The following is a 12,875-nucleotide window of genomic DNA, read 5'->3' on the forward strand; positions in this document are numbered from 1 at the left end:
GATCTAGTTTCATTTTTTTGCAGGTAGTTGTCCAATTTTCCCAACACCATTTGTTAGAGAGGCTGTCTTTACTCCATTGTATGCCCTTACCACCTTTGTCAAATATCAGTTGTCCATAGAACTGTGGGTTTATTTCTGGGTTCTCTGTTCTGTTCCGTTGATCTATATGCCTGTTCTTATGCCAATACCAGGCTGTTTTGAGTACAATGGCCTTGTAGTATAACTTGATATCAGGAAGTGTGATACCTCCCACTTTATTCTTCTTTTTTAAGATTGCTGAGGCTATTCGTGTTCTCTTTTGGTTCCATATAAATTTTTGGAATATGTGGTCTATATCTTTGAAGTATGTCATTGGTATTTTAATTGGTATTGCATTGAAATTATAGATTGCTTTAGGTAATATAGACAAGTTAATGATGTTTATTCTTCCTAACCATGAGCCCGGTATATGCTTCCACTTGTTTGTATCTTCCTTGATTTCTTTTATCAATACTTTGTAATTTTTCGAGTACAAGTCTTTAGTCTCCTTGGTTAAGTTTACTCCTAAGTACTTTATTTTTTTGGTTGTAATTGTGAAGGGAATTGTTTCCTTAATTTCTCTTTCTGACTGTTCCTTGTTGGTGTATAAAAATGCCTCTGATTTCTGAGTATTGATTTTATATCCTGCCACTTTGCTGAATTCATTTATCAGGTCCAGTAGCTTTTTGACTGAGACTTTAGGGTTTTCTATATACAATATCATATCATCTGCAAATAATGATAGTTTTACTTCTTCTTTTCCAACTTGAATGCCTTTTATTTCTTCTTCTTGTCTGATTGCTATAGCTAGGACTTCCAGGACCATGTTAAATAAGAGTGGTGAAAGGGGGCACCCCTGCCTTGTTCCTGATCTTAAGGGTATTGCTTTTAATTTTTGCCCATTGAGTATGATGTTGGCTGTGGGTTTCTCATAGATGGCTTTTATCATGTTGAGGTATGTTCCCTGTATTCCCACTTTGCTGAGAGTTTTGATCATGAATGGGTGCTGGACTTTATCAAATGCTTTTTCTGCATCTATTGAAATTATCATATGGTTTTTCTCCTTCTTTTTGTTTATGTGATGAATCACATTGATTGATTTTCGAATATTGTACCAGCCTTGCCTCCCCAGAATAAATCCCACTTGATCATGGTGTATGATTTCTTCCATATATTGTTGGATCCGGTTTGCTAATATTTTGTTGAGGATTTTAGCATCTATATTCACAGGGATATTGGCCTATAATTTTCTTTCCTTGTGTTGTCTTTGCCTGGTTTTGGAATCAGAATTATGCTCGCCTCATAAAAGGAGCTTGGAAGTCTTCCTTCTTCTTGAATTTTTTGAAATAGTTTGAGAAGGATAGGAGTTAGTTCTTCTTTGAATAGTTGGTAGAATTCTGTTGTGAAGCCATCGGGCCCCGGACTTTTCTTTGTTGGGAGGTTTTTTTGTTTTGTTTTGTATTTTTCTGAAGCTGGAAACGGGGAGAGACAGCCAGACAGACTCCCGCATGCGCCCGACCGGGATCCACCCAGCACGCCCACCAGGGGCAAAGCTCTGCCCATCAGGGGGCAATGCTCTGCCCCTCCGGGGCGTTGCTCTGCTGCGACCAGAGCCACTCTAGCGCCTGGGGCAGAGGCCAAAGAGCCATCCCCAGCGCCCGGGCCATCTTTGCTCCAACGGAGCCTTGGCTGTGGGAGGGGAAGAGAGAGACAAAGAGGAAGGAGGGGGGTGGGGGTGGTGAAGCAAATGGGCACCTCTCCTATGTGTCCTGGCCGGGAACCGAACCCGGGTCCCCCGCACGCCAGGCCAACGCTCTACCGCTGAGCCAACTGGCCAGGGCCTGTTGGGAGTTTTTTGATAACTGTTTCTATCTCATTTGTTGTAATCAGCCTGTTTAGGTTTTCTGATTCTTCCAGATTGGTTTTTGGAAGATTGTATGTTTCGAGGAATTTGTCCATTTCATCTAGGTTGTCTAGTTTTTTGGCATACAGTTCTTCATAGTATTTTCTTACAATATTTTGTATTTCTGTTGTGTCAGTTGTTATTTCTCCTCTCTCATTTCTAATTTTATTTACTTGAGTCCTCTCTCTCTTTTTCTTGGTGAATCTAGTTAAAGGTTCATCAATCTTGTTTACCTTTTCAAAGAACCAGCTCCTAGTTTCATTGATCCTCTGTATTGTTTCTTTAGCCTCTATGTCATTTATTTCTGCTCTGATCTTTATTATTTCCTTCCTTCTACTACATTTGGGCTTTACTTGCTGTTCTTTTTCTAATTCTTTTAGATGCAGGGTTAAGTTGTTTATTTGAGCTTTTTCTAGCTTCTGAAAGTGTGCCTGTAGTGCTATGAACTTTCCTCTCAGCACTGCTTTCGCTGTGTCCCATAAATTTTGAGTTGTTGTATGCTCGTTGTCATTCGTTTCTAGGAATTTTTTTATTTCTTCTTTGATCTCATTCTTAATCCATTCATTGTTTAACAACCTGCTATTTAGTTTCCATGTGTTTGAGAATTTTTGACCTTTTCTGTTGTGATTCATTTCTAGTTTCATGCTGTTGTGATCGGAAAAAGTGCTTGATATGATTTCAGTCTTCTTAAATTTGTTGAGAGCACTTTTGTGTCCTAACATGTGGTCTATCCTAGAGAATGTACCATGAGCACTTGAAAAAAATGTATATTCTGCTGCTTTAGGGTGAAAGGTTCTGAAGATATCTATTAAATCGAGTTGATCTAGTGTTTCCAATAAGTCTGCTGTTTCTTTGTTAATTTTCTTTCTTGAGGATCTATCTAGTGATGTTAGTGGGGTATTGAAATCCCCTACTATTATAGTATTGCTGTTGATCTCACCCTTTAAATCCATCAAAGTCTGCTTTATATATTTGGTTGCTCATATATTAGGTGCATAGATATTTATAATAGTTATATCTTCCTGTCGGATTACTCCCTTTATCATTATGTAGTGGCCTTCTTTATCTCTTACTATATCCTTTGTTTTAAAGTCCAATTTGTCTGATATAAGTATTGCTACCCCAACTTTTTTTTCATTTCCTTTTGCATGAAATGTTTTTCTCCATCCTTTTACCTTCAATCTATGTGTGTCTTTTGTTCTAAGGTGTGTCTCTTGTAGACAACATATGTATGGGTCCTTATCCATGCAGCTACCCTATGACTTTTGATTGGATCATTTAATCCATCTACATTTAAGGTTATTATTGATATGTAGTTGTTTATTGCCATTTTCTTCTTTAAAGGTGTATTCCTTTTTGCTACATTCTTTTCCCACTTTGATCTGTTTACAACAAGCCCCTTAACATTTCCTGCAGCATTGGTTTGGTTGTAATGAATTTCTTGAGTTGTTTTTTGTCTGGGAAGCTTTATTTCTCCTTCGATTTTAAACGATAACCTTGCTATATAAAGTAGTCTTGGTTGTAGGTTCTTGTTCTGCATTACTTTGAATATTTCTTGCTATTCCCTTCTGGCCTCAAGTGTTTCTGTTGAGAAGTCGGATGTCATCCTTATGGGGGCTCCTTTGTAGATGCTAACTTTTTTTCTCTAACAGCTTTTAATATTTTCTCTTTATCGCTTAGCTTTGGTATTTTAATTATGATGTGTCTTGGTGTAGGTTTCTTTGGGTTTCTCTTTAATGGAGTCCTCTGTGCTTCTTGGACTTGTGAGAGTTTCTCTTGCATTAATTTAGGGAAGTTTTCAGCTATGATATGATTGAACAAAGTCTCTATCCCTTGTTCTTTTTCTTCTTCTTCAGGAACCCCTATGATGCGGATGTTATTTCTCTTCATGTTGTCACAGAGCTCTCTAAGAGTTTCCTCTGACTTTTTGAGTCTCTTTTCTCTTTTCTTCTCTGCTTTCATGCCTTCATTCCAGTTGTCCTCTAACTTGCTGATTCGATCCTCAGCTCTATCTATCCTGTTTTTAATTCCTTCCATTGTGGTCTTTATTTCTGATATTGTATTTGTCATCTCCGACTGATTCTTTTTTATACTTGCTATTTCTTTATTTAGGTGTTCATAATGACCATCTATTGTTGTTCTAAGATCCCTAAGCATCCTTACAATCATTATTTTGAACTCCGCATCTGGAAGTTTGATTATTTCCATATCACTCAGTTCATCTCCTGAAGGTGTCTCTTGTGGTTTCATTTGGATTGCACTTCTTTGTCTTCTCATTATCTGTTTTTGGGTGTTTTATTTGTAGAGTTGGTTGAGTCTAGGCTTGGTGTTGTCTGCCTCTAGTTTTCAGTTGTGTTATTTCTAGGTCTTCTTGGGTTGGTATCAGCTGTTATCTGTAATCCACTTTCAGATTTGGGCAGCTTTGAAGTCTTGATTTGTTTGTTTTCTTAACAGGTGATAGTCTTGTTTACTGATCTCAGCAGGGGGCTTCCTTGAAACTGTATCCAGGAATGCCATGGGTGTAACCTGAGTCTCTGAAGGCCTCTTTATCCAGATAATCTCACTGGGGGCAGGGTGTTTTCTCAGCTTCAGTAGGGGGAGGTGTATCTCAGATCTCCATGGAGACCTTAGTTACTGCCCCTCCTCCCCACTTCTTGTTTTCAGCTGTGTCTTGTTGTGCTGATTGGAGCTGGATAGATGTCCAGAGATCTCTGATCCAGAAGCACTTCAGCTCTGTTTTGTGAAAGGTTCAGTCCCTCCCCCAGCTATGGCTGCCTCCAGCACGGATGAGTCAGCTTTTTTAGTTCATTTCCTGCATTCCTTAGCCCCTCACAGTCTGTCCCTCTCCCTGTCCTTTCCACTTGGGAGATAAGCTGGTCTTTTCAACACACTTTGCTCCCTGGTCGCCAGGCAGTGGCTGTGAGCAGTAGTTTCTGCTCTTTTCCCTGTGTGAGATCCCCTCTGGGCTCTCAGCCTCACCTCCACCCTCCATTCCTGTAAGCAGAGGAGATTCAAGCACTCCCTACCAGGTTTGTTGTGGCTTCTTCTTTGCTCCTTGGTTTTTGAGAGCTGTTCTTGCAGTTCAGAGTTGGTTTTTCATGCTGATTTTTCCTAAATTGATTTGTATTCCAGTTTGGTGGTGAGAGCTGGGCGTCTGTGCATCTGCCTACTCCGCTGCCATCTTTTTCTCCCTCATCACTTTTTGTATTAAAACTTTCAAAGATCCATTCATTCTTCTCTTTCTGTCCCCCCTCCCCTTCTAAGCAACCCACAGCTGCCTATAGAGGTAGCTGATAATAAACATGATACAATAGCAAGGAAATTTTTTTTGGAGCTAATGTCAACATCAATTTTTCTACTTGAGTAATGAGTGTCCTATTCCTTCTGATCTTCAAACTTCAGTGGTACTATCATCTGCATTGATCATTTGACTTCCTGCCCATGTTGAGAGAGACACTTGAACTTCTTGAGTTCCTCCATGTCTTGCTGTGGGTTAAGACTGCAAGGCTCCTTTCCCAGACCATTTCTCAGCCTTCTTTATGCAGCTGTAAACTGGGAGATGAGTGTTGTATCCCCTTTGAACCAGGAGCAGAATAGCTTGCTTTTTGCTAGAAGAGACGTGAATTCCCCAAGCTCCACTGATGCTTGCTGTGCCATGAATGATGAAGTCCTTTGTTTCTGACCCAGTATCTCATGTTTTCTGCTAAACATCCAGAAAACCATGATAGGCTAAATTTGTAGTTTATATGTGGGATAAAATCAAATCCATATCCAGCAGTTTATACTGCATGAATTGCTTTTATATATGTGTGTTCCCCTCCACCAAATAGTAAGCTCTTGAGGTCAAGATTCTGAGTATTCTTTGCATTCTCTCTGGTAATAACAGATACACAGTAAGTGGTCACTGGCCATGCTGATGACAGGAGTTTATGACATTTGGGGGTGAAATATTGACATTGAGAAAACAAGGATATCATTGTGGCAACTTGAAATGACATAATAGAATGCTACTCCTTGCTCACATCTTACTCATGCTAACTTGTGATTGTAGACAATACTATGTTGTGGAGAGATTCTTCTGTAGGAAACAGGTATGAAGAATTAGATTATAATGAAGAGATGCTGAGACTATTGCAGACATGGTTGCTCAACCCTTATTTCTCCACGCTAGTGAAAAATAGCTTTAGGCAGAACAGTCGTTTGTCATAAAGAAGAAAGGCTCATTTAAAGAAAAAAAAAGCTGTTACTTCTCTATATTTTTGCAATAACCTTTTTTTTTCTTTCTCTTTACCATTTACTGAGAAGGAACTGACAACTTTCTTTGACTAAAAACCATCAAGTGGCTGTCAGAAGAGCCCAAGAGGTACAAAGATTCTCTGAGTAATTAATTCATTTATCTTTTTGTACACAGAAAACACTCATTTCTCTACTGAATTAATTTTTCTATCATTTAAACAGATCTACTTGTAGTGAGTGCTACATGATGCACAGATATGCACATGTTATTCTAAGTCTGTCCCTGGTGACGCATTCCCAGAAGAGCTGACTCTTTGGTGTGACTGCCATGAGAATTTGTCTCTCGGATCTCCTCCCACTGCAGGAAGCATAATTGACCTAAAGTCCCAGCCACCTGGCCCTGAGATCCATCATGGCATTTGTTCCAAAGCTGCACTTGCCACGTGTTGCTCCCAGTGATTGACTGGAAGTGGCGGGAACACTATGGCAGGCTGATTCCTCGTACAGATGAGACTCTTCTGATTAGTGGCTGTGGTTGAGGACTCACCAACGGCCTTGTGGAACTTTCTATAAAAGTCATTGCTGTCTAAGACACTTCCACTCAAAAGTCCTTTCTTCTTTCTATTCTTCACTGGCTATCAGATTTGTGTCATAGTCTAATGGTTCCCTCTGCATGCCCTCTCACATAAAACACAACCCATTGGCCTGGCCTGTGGTGGCACAGTGGGTAAAGCATGGACCTAGAATGCTGAGGTCACCAGTTTGAAAATGTGGGCTTGCCTAGTTAAGGCACATAGGGGAGTTGATGCTTCCTGCTCCCCTCTTCTCTCTCTAAAATGAATAAGTAAAAATCTAAAAAAAATTTTAAACATACCCCATTGGTTGGGTTGTGTTCTGTGAATATGTGAGTTTCTCTTTTATAAAAAAAACAGATGAGTGCAAAGTTCACAAAATGGGTTCGATATACACTTACTGAGCTGAATGTCAACTACTTTCTCAGACCCTGGTTATAGAACAGGGAAGTGCTTGGAAGTTTGGCAAATTAGAGCCCACCAATGGTAATTGTTTTTGCTTTTTTTTTTTTGCTTGTCTCATGACTGCTGAGAAATAATATTAACTATACAATTATATAATGTTCTGTACCCATACTTAAAAAATAACTTATAAATAAAGAAAACAGACTGACAGCTGTCAGAGAGAAAGGGGTAGGAGCACTGGATTAAAAATATAAAGGGATTATGCAAAAAGGAAAAAAACATTGACTGACAACAGTATGGTGACGACCAGAAAGAAAACAGGGTGCGGAGAGGGAGGAGAGGGTAAAAGGGGAATAAACAGTGATGGAAGGAGACTTGACTTGGGGTGCTGAGCACACAGTGCAATATACAGATGATGTGTTATAGAATTGTATCCCTGAAGCCTATATAATTTTATTAACCAATGTCACCCCAATAAATTCAATAAAAAAGGAACATCCAAAAGTAATGATTTAAGACAGTCAACTGAGTCTTTGAATTTGAAATTATGACTACTTCCTATGAACAGACCTCGCCCCTGACTTCTCCCTTTAGGTCCTCTCAAAGGGAATGATCAACTTCACGTTCCCTTCTCCTCCTCAGTACGTTGCAGCATTGTCTGTATTATCTCAACCTATTCTGCCTCATACTGGACTCGTTAAGATCCATCAGAGTGATTTGTGTTTGTGTGGAGAAAATCACCTTTTCCTCCCTGGAAAAGCTTCCTGCCAAAGGCATGAAGTGCTAGAGCTTTAATGCCGCACTCCTTTGAAGCGGGAGCAGAGGCCAGGTTCCGTCCTTTTATCTTGACATCTATAAAGCTACGATGTGCAGAGAGAAGCTTCTGACTGCTGCCAAATTTGTATTAGCTGCCAGCCCTTTACTCTTGCCTGCATCTGTGTGTCAAATGACACTGGAGGGGCAGAAGCAGATTAGAGAATTTATTTGCATATGGCAGTGTCTCAAGTGATCATTTTATGGCTTTGAAAAAATATTATATGAAAATATGGGTGTGCTTTTAAAAATCTCATGATACATCTCCCCCCCCCTCTATAAATGTATTCACCTGTATTTAGTTGCCAGCTGCTATAGAATATGTTAAATTGTCTAATCCTTCAAATGATGAAGAAGTTTGGTGAGCAACTTCTGGTCACAAAGTGAGACAAGGTGAATGTAAACCTCAACTGTGTCTTTTATTCCAGCAAAATTTAATAGCTCACTGCTGGATGTGTACAATTTTATTGGACAAATTAAATATGTTTAGACTCAATTTTAAAATTATTGTAATAGCAACTCTATATATACTCTTATGGTTTTTGCAGTGTTTCATGTAAGAAATTAAGCATCTCCCCATTTCCCATGAGAGGGAGGCTCAGCACATATTTCTGAGGTGTCTCTCTGGCCCGTGTGCATATATGGTACCCTAAATAGCCATCTACTCTACTGTTTGACTTCATGAGGGTGCATCAAACTATCAGTGGGGCTCACAGCCTTCACGAATAGCGAGGGAAGAAGCATAATACTCCCACTCTGCTTGCAGACCCCACCCCCAAAAGAAATCCTTTCCCTCTTGCTAAGAATCATCGTGGAGGTAAGCACAGATTTCCTTTCTCTGGGATGCTCCCTGATCTCAAATTTTCATTCTTATTTTCCTCATCTCCTCATCTTAAAGCATTTTATCGAGTATGGGGAAACGGTATGTTGTAGATGACAGGGTATAAGTTCTACCCAAATAAACTTTCCAAAAAAACCCCTTTTTATCTTACCTCTGCATCTATTCCTCTGCATTAAAAAAAAGAAGAAGAAAAATAAATACTGAGCAATCATTAATGCCCCATCCAATGGAAATGAAATTGTATGTTTTGGGGGTTCCTGTAATGGCATACCAGTTCACACCCATTAGGAAGGCTACAATTTAGAAAAATGGAAACTAACATGCTAATGAGCATGTAGGGAAATTAGAATTCTCATTTACATTTAGTGGGAATGAATGTAAAATGGTACAACTTGTGTAGAAAGTTTGATGGTTCTTCAAATGCACCTGTCATCCAGCTTCCTGTGTCAAGATTAATCTCCAAAATGTAAATACATAATTCACACCTTATGTAACATTAATTCAAAATGTAGTAACAACATAAATATAAGAACTAAAACCAAAAAACTCAAAGAAGTAAACATGGCAATACATCTTTATGACCTTAGGGTTTTGTGGTTTTAGTTCTCATATTTACGTTGGCAATAGATTCTTAGATCTGAAACTGAAAGCATGAGCAATAAAATAAATAAATAAGTAAAACTTTATCAAAATCAAAGACTTTTGTGGATGGAAGAACATTATCAAAAAAGTTAAAAGAATCTACAGAATGTGAGAAAATATTTACAAGTCATTTATCTGAAGAGGGTTTAATATCCAGAATATATAAAGCACTCCCAAAACTCAACAACAACAAAATAAAGAGCACCATAGAAAATGAGCAAAGACTTGAATAAATATTTTCCCAAATTATATATACAAATAAGCAATTCACATGAAAAGGTGCTCAGTATCACTAATAATTAGGGAAATGCAAAACAAAACAATAATGATATATCAATCATACCCATTAGGATGGCTATAACCTAGAAAAATGGAGAATAACATGCTGATGAGCACATGCAGAATTGGAACTCTAATTTACTGCTGGTAGGGATGTAAAATGGTGCAGCTTCTATGGAAAACAGTTTCATAGTTCCTCAAAATATAAATATAGAATTACCATAAGACCCAGAAATTACACTCCCAGTTGTGTGCCCTACATCATCGAAAACAGACTCAAACAGATACTTGTATGCCAATGTTCATTGCAATGTTCATATATATAAATGTATATCACACACACAACAGAATATTGTTCAGCCATAAAAAATGAATTTCTGATACACACTCCAACTTGGATGTAACTTAAAAATATTATGCTAAGTGGCCCTGGCCGGTTGGCTCAGCGGTAGAGCGTCGGCCTTGCGTGCGGGGGACCCGGATTCGATTCCCGGCCAGGGCACATAGGAGAAGCGCCCATTTGCTTCTCCACCCCCCCCCCTCCTTCCTCTCTGTCTCTCTCTTCCCCTCCCGCAGCCAAGGCTCCATTGGAGCAAAGATGGCCCGGGCGCTAGGGATGGCTCCTTGGCCTCTGCCCCAGGAGCTAGAGTGGCTCTGGTCGCGGCAGAGTGACGCCCCAGAGGGGCAGAGCATCGCCCCCTGGTGGGTAGAGCATCGCCCCTGGTGGGCGTGCCGGGTGGATCCCGGTCGGGTGCATGCGGGAGTCTGTCTGACTGTTCCTCCCCGTTTCCAGCTTCAGAAAAATACAAATATATATATATATATATATTATGCTAAGTGAAATAATGCAGACACAAAAAGACATATTGTGTGATTCCATGTGTGAAGTATCTAGAATAGATAAATTCATAGACAGAGTAGATTAGAGTTTACCAGGAGCTGATAGAGGGAGAAGAGAATGGGAACTTATTACTAGTTACAGACTGTCCAAAACTTTTGGGATGCTGAAAAAGTTTTGGAAACAGATAGTGGGTATGGTTGCACCACATAGTGAATGTAATTAATGTCACTAAACTATACTCTTAAAAATAGCTAAAATTGCTGTAAATAAATATATAAATTGATAGTTGTCTTTATTCCCCTGTACCAATAGACTAGCAGAATGTGAAAGACAGGTTTAATTGTTAGTTTATGACAGGTAGAAATGGACATATATTCCCAGGAAGATATTTAAAGGGTTATTCTAGTGGGTGAGATGAAGACAGCAGTGTTTTATGAGAACCATGGGAGGAAAGACGTATCGCATCCTTGTTCAGTTGGCTCTGATCCTGAAGGGGATTCTCTGAAAGACGCACAGAAAAGTCCACCTGGGAGGTATTGTCATTGACCACTGACTAAGACAACTCACATCAGAGGGTACCGGGGTTGGTAGAAGTTATCCATTAATTTTTGCTAGTTCTTCTTTAGGAACTTAAAATAATTTCTTTAAAAGTGATCATATGTGCTTGCTTTAGATGCTATTTTTATCTTTTTTAGTAAGCTGGTATCTACAAAACATAATAGTTATTAGAAGCAAAACTTTATAGTTAACATTTCTGTCTTGCTTTTTCTGTCTGAAATTGGTAATAAGATCTAGTAATATTTTCAAGTAACTACTTTGTTTGTGCTTGGATGACCACTCTGAATAGAACTAGACCTTCTTAACTGTATAACATTATTCTTCAAGGAAGTTTTAGATGCTTGGACTTACTTATATTTCAATTTTGTCTTATAATCCTTTTTATTATTATTTTCCCATTGATTTGAGAGAGAGAGAGAAAAGCATTAACTTGTTGTTTCACTTAGTTGTGCACTCATTGATTGCTTCTCGTATGTGCCCTGACCAGTGGTTGAACCTGCAGTCTCTTGCCTAAGGGGTTGATGCTCTATCCACCAAACCATGCAGCCACGGACTATCTTATAATCTTCACCCTTTTGGAGGATAAGAAAGGTGATAGACCTAGGTATAAACAACAATAGCCAATACCCAAAGTTGTTATGCATTTACATGGCAGCTGACCAGCACTTTAAAAAAATTTCCAAGATTGTGTTTCTCAATGTTAACAAACACTTATTTGTAATTTTCCATAACATTCTTGCTAGAAATAAGGAATTTTTTTATAGGTTCATGTCTGTGTAATCATATAAAAGGCCTCATAAATATGCAGTGGTACACTAGAGATAAAAACATTCACACCGAAACCAGCACAGGCACATCACAGTCCCAGACCGTCCCCCAAGCATGTCCTCCTGATAGAGCCTTGGAAAGGGGCATGCATGAAAGAAGGGGGATGGGAGACCCAGGGCGAGTGGTCAAGGATTTATAATGTTGAAAGTGGGTGATGATAACCAGAGGAGAGGGAGTTTGATTAGTACTAGGAAGAAAACAGCTAGGGTGAGCATAAGAAAAGAATGGATAAAGGAAAGTAAATGAGAACAAAAAGGGTGGGTGGGAGGGCGCAGTGCTGCCGTTCCCACAGGCCTGCAGGTGGCGGGCATTGTAATGCGAGTTCACAGGGGTCTAGCTTTTCAAACCATTTCTTTTGTCTGCCACCCCTGTAGGTTCAGGAGCCTCCTCGCCTTCCAGAATCTCTAGGCGTTCATGATTTTGTAGTTCCAGTTTCTGCTGCAAAATTATTGAAAGCCAGTATGAGGGCTCTACTGTATTTATTCTAAGTCAGAAACACCTCTCAGATACACAAGGATAATCTTTGTAGCCAGTAAACTGTTTTGGGAGAAATTTAACTGTTGCAATCAAAACAACATCAGAAGCAACTGAACAATTTGACCAATGCGTTGCGTAGTCTTCTCCTAAGGTTATTATAGGAATGGTGCTTTGTCACTGATTTATCTACTCATTGGTTCAAGTGCATGCTTTGTAAGATACTACAACCTCCCTCACCTTATGAGTGCTTAGTTAATGACTTTTCAACATTACATATTTTAAAAGTTATTCTACTTTTTGAACAATGACTCTTTTTCCCCAGAGGAGCAAGATTTTGACACTGAATCAATATGCTATATGCTATAATGTGGTATCTCCACATTATGATTTCAAGGCAAAGACATGCTTAGTGATTCACTCCAAACAAATGTTTAGTCAGAGAACAGCATGTGGAACCTGTGG

General features: G+C 39.2%; 1 non-coding gene across 1 annotated transcript; it reads left to right on the forward strand.

Moving 5' to 3' along the window:
* The first annotated feature begins 10,135 nt into the window (after positions 1 to 10,135).
* On the forward strand, positions 10,136 to 10,211 carry TRNAA-UGC (transfer RNA alanine (anticodon UGC)). The gene has a single exon. It is a non-coding gene; the product is annotated as a tRNA-Ala (tRNA).
* Positions 10,212 to 12,875: the final 2,664 nt, after the last annotated feature.

The sequence above is a fragment of the Saccopteryx bilineata genome, chromosome 3, assembly GCF_036850765.1.
Source record: "Saccopteryx bilineata isolate mSacBil1 chromosome 3, mSacBil1_pri_phased_curated, whole genome shotgun sequence".
In the NCBI taxonomy this organism is placed as follows: domain Eukaryota; kingdom Metazoa; phylum Chordata; class Mammalia; order Chiroptera; family Emballonuridae; genus Saccopteryx; species Saccopteryx bilineata.